The sequence below is a fragment of the Pinus tabuliformis genome, chromosome 9 (genome assembly GCF_031772625.1).
Source record: "Pinus tabuliformis cultivar Carrire ecotype Pingquan chromosome 9, CPIR1, whole genome shotgun sequence".
NCBI lineage: Eukaryota > Viridiplantae > Streptophyta > Pinopsida > Pinales > Pinaceae > Pinus > Pinus tabuliformis.
The window spans coordinates 290,668,966-290,677,123 of NC_142307.1; the positions used below are offsets into that span (position 1 = coordinate 290,668,966).

An 8,158-nucleotide genomic window follows, 5' to 3' on the forward strand; every position below is an offset into this window, starting at 1 on the left:
TCACTGAGATTGATAATGTAATGTAATGCAATGCAATGCACAGTTTGGTTGGAGTTTGGAGTTTCTGTTCATTGTTAAAATGTTCATTCTACAGCCCAGTATGATGTGAGTTTCTTTTCATTGTTAAAATGTTCATTCTACAACCCAGTATGATGTGTAAGGTTGTCTGTTGTCAGCGAAATTGAATTGAATTTTTTTTTTTCAGAGAGAAAAAAGTGTCATAGTATTATATTGAGTCAATATAGATATTCCAGATGTTACAAAAACAGGCTCCAGATAGCCAGCAGACCAGAAAAAGGCATGTAGGAGACGCAAAAGCCAAAATCAACAGACCAAAAAACAGATTTTACAGTTATCATAGAGAGATAGAACCATATTAAAAGAGACTCATATGACTAGAACCAAATTAAAAGAGACTGTGCATGACTCATGATTATACAAAAATAGCAAATAAGATGATGAGAAAGACGCTGATCAGAATCCGGGAATAAAAAAGTCCTGAATGAAACAGGAGGATTCTCCATCCAAAACCACCAAGGACCATAAGCCAGAGTCTAAAAACAACCCCTGCTTTAAAAGGCAGTCAGCTTGATAGTTTTGGGACCGGAAGATGTGTTGAATCGAGCAGTCTCGCATGCGCCCCCATAAAAACATAATTCTGTCCATCCACCCAGCTAAATGTGGGCAGCTAATGTTGCAGGCACCCTTGACATGGTCAATAATTCTGTCCATCCATCCAGCTAAATGTGGGCAGCTAATGTTGCAGGCACCCTTGACATGGTCAATCATTGTTTTTGAGTCGCCATAAATTGATATTCGCTGAATATCAAAAAACACACAGAAAGCACGCAGGGCTGTAAGAGCCCTCGCCGCAGCCAGACTATTAGTGCCTTTCCCTCCATTCCATGAGATAAAGTATTGTAGCTTTTCGTCCATAATAATGTGAACACCGTAGCCACAGTTGTTATGTTGCTCGGCCCCATCAAAAAATGCACAAGGAACTTTGTTGAGGGAAAGTTCCTTCTCTTTCATGCGACCTTTTTTCATCTTGGGCTGATTTAAAGGCACAGAATCATAGATGGAGATGATTAGGGGGGCCTTTGAGTCATTGAAGGTTCTTTCGTTCCTCCATTTCTATGCGCACCATATGACGATGATAATAAAAGCTCTCCATAATTTTCTTTGAGCACACCACCATTCAAAAGCTTCTTACCAGGAGCGCCGAGGGGAGAGCGTAAGGTCCGCCAGCATACACAACACCAGAAGGATGGAGACCAGAGAAGAAAAAACTATAATCGTAACATCCAAAAGACTGGGTGGGAGGGAAATTTGCAGAGAGTTCTTTCAAAAGACGGAGAAACTAAACGAGACTTTACTCCCCTTCCTTCGAAACAGATACGTGGTTGTCAGCATGAAAGGTTGAAGGCTACAGCCAGTGGGGGTTGGCACAATGGAAAGTTGATATGCATGGCTGTGACAAGCTAAAGGGATCAAACAACATGCATTGGGCCGTCGTTATCAGGTATTGGTCATGGCCATGGACATCAGAGCTTCGAGAGTTCTGGTTCGTTGGCTTCATGGCCATGGACATCAGAGCTTCGAGAGTTCTGGTTGTTGGCTTCAGACACTCCTCCGCACTCGACACGCCTTTTTCCTGCTCCAAGGAATCAAACAGCTACACTATGTTTATTTTGCTATTTCTAAAAAAATATTTAAATAATGTAAGCTCATAAAAAAATATTTAAAAAGGAAAAGATTGAATCTGGCTAAACTCATGTTAAATCCATATTTAAGATAAATCATATTATATTTGTATTTAAGATGAATGTTCGCTAATTGGTTAGGATACTCGGCTCTAATATAAGAGAAATAAGTTCAAGTCCTGGCAAGGGGGAAGGTAATTGATTTAAAGTATTGAAATTGAAATTCTGAAATCTATCAGAATTTTCATTAGATTTTTGTGTATTGAAATCTATCTCACCTGAGAGACCTGGTTTTAAGTCCTGGCAACGGAAGGTAATTGATTTGGGCGTATTGAAACTGAAATTTCAATCTCACCTGAGAGACCCGGGTTCAAGTCCGGCAACGGAAGGTAATTGATTTTGGCGTATTGAAATTGAAATTCTGACATCTATCAGAATTTTCATTAGATTGTTGCGTATTGAAATCTATCTCACTGAGAGACCCGGTTTCAAGTCCCGGCAACGTAAGGTATTGAAATTGAAATTCAATCTCACCTCACCTAAGAGACCCGGGTTCAAGGTAATTGATTTTATTGAAATTGAAATTCTGAAATCTATCAGAATTTTCATTAGATTTTTACGTATTGAATCTCACCTGAGAGACCCGAGTTCAAGTCTGGCAACGGAAGGTAATTGATTTTGGCGTATTGAAATTGAAATTCTGATAGACCCGGGTTCAAGTCCCGGCAACGGAAGGTAATTGATATTGGTGTATTGAAATTGAAATTCTGAAATCTATCAGAATTTTCATTAGATTTTTGCGTATTGAAAGTCCGAGACCCGCGTTCAAGTCCGGCAACGGAAGGTAACTGATTTTGGCGTATTGAAATTGAAATTCTGAAATCTATCATAATTTTCATTAGATTGTTGCGTATTGAAATCTATCTCACTGAGAGACCCGGTTTCAAGTCCCACAACGGAAGGTATTGAAATTGAAATTTCAATATCACCTGAGAGACCCGGTTCAAGTCCCGGCAACGGAAGGTAATTGATTTTGGCGTATTGAAATTGAAATTCTAAAATCTATCAGAATTTTCATTAGATTTTGCGTATTGAAATCTTTTTCAGAGAGAAAAAAAGCAGAATATATTATATTGAGAACATATAATGATCATGAATACAATTGGTATTGAAATCTATCTCACTGAGAGACCCGGTTTCAAGTCCCGACAACGGAACGTATTGAAATTGAAATTTCAATCTCACCTGAGAGACCCGGGTTCAAGTCCCCGCAACGGTTGGTAATTGATTTTCGTGTATTGAATTTGAAATTCTGAAAACTATCAAAATTTTCGTTAGATTTTTGCATATTGAAATCTATCAAACCTGAGAGACCCGGTTTCAAGTACCGGCAACATTGAAGTTTCAGTCTCACCTGAGAGACCCGGGTTCAAGTCCCGGCAACGGTTGGTAATTGATTTTGGCGTCTTGAAATTGAAATTCTGAAATCTATCAGAATTTTCATTAGATTTTTGCTCCCAGCATTTTTGAACCTAAACAAAATTACACAACAAATCGACTACGGGGAGTCGAACACACAACCTATGCTCCCCGCATTTTTGAACCTATCAAAATCACACAACAAATCAACCACAGCGTGGCAGTCGAACCCACGACCTACTCTCTCAGCATTTTTGAACCTAACAAAGTCAGAAAACAAATCGACCATAGTTGGGGATCGAACCCACGACCTGCATCCCAGTATCGTCATTTTTGAATCTAACAAAATAAAATTAAACAATTTGCATCTTTGAACCCAATGGAATAGAAAACAAATCAATTTGCATTTTTGAACCCAAAGAAATAGAAAACAAATCGACCATAGGTGGGGATCGAACCCACGACCTGCATCCCAGCAATCGTCATTTTTGAATCTAACAAAAATAACATTAAAAAAATATCGTAATCCACAACCTTCAACTCTCAGCAATTTTTACCGTGAGAGTCGCACAACAAAACGACCACAGTGGGAGTCGAACCCACGACCTTTTGATCCGAAGTCAAACGCGCTAATCCACTGCGCTATGCGATCCAATTTACAATAACAGTCTTCGCAATTTTTCTAGTGTATTCCTATGGAGACTATGTGTGTTAGCATGATGTGATGACAAATTACATCATAGCAGCCTTTCTTTTACTCTCAGGATTTTCCTCGTAAAAGGGCAATTAAGAAATTGCGTCTGCAGCCTGCAACTGTATTTTATTTCCTTTTGCCGTTCCAAGTTCATGTAATCAACTCTTGAAAGCAGTATAGTTATTGCAACCTGGTTTCTCATGCCATACAAATCCATACTAGATAATTGGAATGAATTTATTTTCATTAAATATCAGCTTGAAAATCCGATTCTTGTAATTACAGGGAAGCGGCTTTTGCAATTTTTTCATTAAATATCAGTTTGAAAATCCGAATCTCGTAATTACAGGGGAGCGGCTTTTGCAATTTTATTATTTCACGAGTAAAAAAAATATCATTGAATTGAGTAACCTTGTTTCCCAAGTAAAATTGAGAGCAAATTTATATGCAGCGTGGGTAGGTTTAATGGTTAAGAGCATGTGTTTCTTTTTAAGAGGTAGAGTATGTATACTTTCCTATAAATAAACATTTATTAAAATATTACATCAATTTCTTTGTGACAGTTTCTTTGCATGAATTCTTTAAAATTTACTTCATTTAGATTTTAGATTTTGCATCAACTTAAATCTTCAAATTTTGTACTACAACCTAATCTTCTACATGACCGTGAGTTGTAGACAATGACTACATTTTAAGTTTCTAAAATTCAATAAGTTTGCATAATGTATGTATGCGTAGGCTAATTTTATGGTCCTTTTCAATGTTATATCTGATTTACAAAATATCCATGAAATATATTTGTTATACAACGGAACAATGTCTCTAAGAGTTATCTCTTACACAAAATTCAAAATCGATGGAAGCTTTGAATTTTATGTTGCATGTAATTTCATTGTACCAATTGCTATAATACTAGACAATTATGTTGTATGATGTAATTCTCTAAAGATACTAATCAATGTAAAATGATAAGAAGTTTTTGTCATGCCTTTTCAAATGAGGGAAAATGAGGGTTTCCTCACAATTCAGCATTGTAAGTAATCCAAGTGGATATTGGTGGCCACGTGCCTATTCCACTTGGACCCCCAACACTATTTTCTTTCAGTTTCCTAATTTCTAACACAATTTACTATTTTTGGCAGTTTTTCAAGTCTTGAACTCCCAGCACTGTTTCATGGCCATAAACGATATTCTTTTGGAAAACGAGCAAACTCATAGCCTACGACATGATTTTGAAGTCTAAAGTTGTTGTTCTTAAATAGATCTTTCTAATGAGGTACCATATGCGTCAAACAGAAATTGTATGCCAAATTTACAACCCTCGAACGTTGTATGTACCAACTAACCATAACGGGGTCAACAAACTTTTGGCGCTTCGTCTTCTAGGGTTAGGTTTTTGCATGTTAGGGTTTTTCATTGTTTCTCAATAATAATAAAATCCTTCGAGCCTCGTTGTAACACAGTTTAGAAGCACATAGTCGTCACATCTCTTCTCATAGATACACTACCATCACCCAAGCCAGCTTACTTTCATTTTGCATGTAAACAATTTTTAGTATTTGTTATTACTTTAATGAAGTTCAATTTTCATTGTAGCTCTATGTTTCTATTTAAATCTGTATTTAATTTTGTATATGCATAAATATGGATCAGTGGTATCATAGTGGTCTATTCTTTCTTTGTTTTTTTGTGCATGTCCCCATCGAGGTCGATGGATAAGGAGTTAGGACTTGAATTGGTTCAACCCTTACAACACTGATCTCATTGACCCCGATGGTCATGGTGGAAGAAGAGAAAGACGAGGGAGAAGGTGATCATTTCAAAATGTTGCTTGAAGATGCCCTTGAGCGACACATGTTGTATCTTTTCCTAGCACCGGGAGCACAAGAGCTTCAAGATATATGGAAAGCTTCTTAGGGACAACCTTTGGGTTGATTGTAGACCAGTGCCTAGGACATCTTAGAGAGAGGAGTGCATTTAGGATAATCTGAGGGGTTATTCTACACTCAAATTGTCTCTTGGTTTTAAAAAGATAATGAAGGGAGCTTGGTTCAATAGTCTTTCATCAAAGTGAACTCAAGCAGATACATGGATCCAAATACTTAGGGGGTAAATCAAGCTAATCTTAAAGAGGAATGTCTTGTTCTGGTGGTTGACACACAACAATAAATAGCTTTAATGTATGTGTTGTGGTAAAGTGAAGAGGAGGAAGAAAGGAAGGAATTATAAGCATAGGGTGGTGAAGAATACAGAATCCTAAGCAACAATACCTGGTAGGAGAATGGAACACTAAAGAGATGGAATGACAGGAAATGTGGAGCGTGAATTAAGGTTTCATGTTCTATACCTCATGGATACACTTATCACTAAACAGCATAACTAAATTTGTGCTCTTAAAGGTACATAAGTAAATCTTTAATCAACATAGCTATTGTTACTACTTAGCAACATACGTATAACCATGAGAGAATGAGACCGACAAGTTCATTACACAATTTTTGTATAAGAGAAACAACATAAAGTGAAATACAAAGAGGAGAACATATTGCTTACTGCTCTGATAGGAATCACCAAAGAATTCCATTAATCCTCAAAATCAGTTTAATCCACCAGCCCATTACGTTTAGAAATATACAGCTCAAGTCCCTCATGAACAGGCAAATAAAACCAAAAGAGGAACCACAGAATTTGGACCACTGCGGTTGTAAAATTTCGGAGCCCGTTCTAAGTGTTTCTTCCCCTATTTATACAAAAAGGAGGAGCTTTGGAAAATAATCACAAAAAATCACAGCTTGAGCCCCAACTGTCTGATAGACTAATTGTCTTGGCATGTGAAGGCTGCTGCCCAAAATGATTTGATTCAGATTTGATTTCGTTCTTGAAAATATAGAAATTAAAAAATAAATAGAAATAAGGAATATTGAAATAACATGTGAAACTGAAAAATGATGGGAGGAAAATATCAACAAGTCGTCCCTGTGATTGCCCTTAATCAGGCCACATTATGCCTTATCGTGTCTCTCGTGCTGCTCAGCTAGTTCCCGTCGCTTTCAGCTTAACTTCTTAATTCCCACTCACTAGAGCAGGGAGAAATCACCGTGATGGCTTCAGTGTTGCTTCGTAAATAGTGGCTACTAACTCATCCATCCCTCTATACTTCCTATATAACACTATCAGAGCCATGAAATGCCCAGTAATATTGCCATAACGCTAGATTGGGGGTTCTTGCTATTTTCCCTTTGCACTTAAAAACATTACAAAGCAGGCGAATTCTAAGATCTTTGGCTCACTTGGTTTTAGCCCATTTCTGTAACTCTCTTCATATGACTGGGGGCTACGACCAGGGGCTTAGCCCTAAGGCACTAGAGCCTTTTGTTCTTCTCCAGGGGGCCTTTTTCCTTTGTAAATAGATTAACGTCCAATTCCTTTGAGTTTCTTCAACGACTGCGCACCCTTTATTGGAGCTCCTCTCCATCGAAGATTTCCAGTCGGGGTTTTTATATTGGAGTCGTGACATGTTTGTGATATCCAATTACGATAGCCCTTTAGTGCTCGACCTCCAACTCCACACCCTTGGTTCTTTGACACTTTATGTGACTGTTCACCAACCCTGTATTGGAGCCCCCTTATCGACACTTTCAAGTGTGCACTACATTACGAAGTGTTGATATCCATCAACCTTTGATTTTTTATTGCCACTTGGTGTCATCCTTGGCCAAGCGTCACCCTGTTTTTCCCTCTTTGGACCCTTGAAAATCCCAGATCTGCATGCCACGTATCCTCCGTACTACCACGTCATGATGATGTCAATTGCCCCGTGTCTTTATCAAATCCGATCATGTGGCGCCAAGTGTCACTTATCAGAACCAATCTTACGTTGCCACACGTCCAGTCAAAGGAGAGAGAAAAGGCCGCGCCTACCCTTGGTTTTTTTCTGATTTCCTTTGTCACAATTTCCGAGGCATTCTCAATGATTTAAACTATCGGAGCCTTTTTGTCACAATTTCTTAATAAAGGCCACTTGAAGATTCCTGGGACCTCCAATTTGTGACATACGATATGGCCCGAACCCACTGACTTAACATTATCAGTATTTGGCAATCAAAAGTATGATGCGGCTGACACTTCGAACACATCGATCGTCGATTGCCGACATCACCTTGACCTCTGATATGTGACCCCATTGTTGTTGATCCTCCAAGCTCCAATTTCCGATATAGGCAATTGAATATCGTTGGTTTGCTCTGACCTCCCTACTGCTACATAGGAAAACTCTGATTGTAATCACTGATATCACACTTTTGTCATGTGATGCCCCGATGTGCCATGACGCTGCACCTCC

The 8,158-nt window shown here is 38.4% G+C and overlaps 1 long non-coding RNA gene and 1 other non-coding gene across 2 annotated transcripts; both read right to left on the reverse strand.

The window, feature by feature from the left end:
• Positions 1–918: 918 nt before the first annotated feature.
• On the reverse strand, positions 919–3,376 carry LOC149148321 (uncharacterized). Its single transcript, XR_016263202.1, has 3 exons — positions 3,118–3,376; positions 2,949–3,015; positions 919–1,654 (listed from the first exon to the last, which is right to left on the reverse strand). It is a non-coding gene; the product is annotated as an uncharacterized LOC149148321 (long non-coding RNA).
• A 324-nt stretch (positions 3,377–3,700) lies between these two features.
• TRNAR-UCG (transfer RNA arginine (anticodon UCG)) lies at positions 3,701–3,774 on the reverse strand. The gene has a single exon. It is a non-coding gene; the product is annotated as a tRNA-Arg (tRNA).
• Between the last annotated feature and the right edge of the window lie 4,384 nt (positions 3,775–8,158).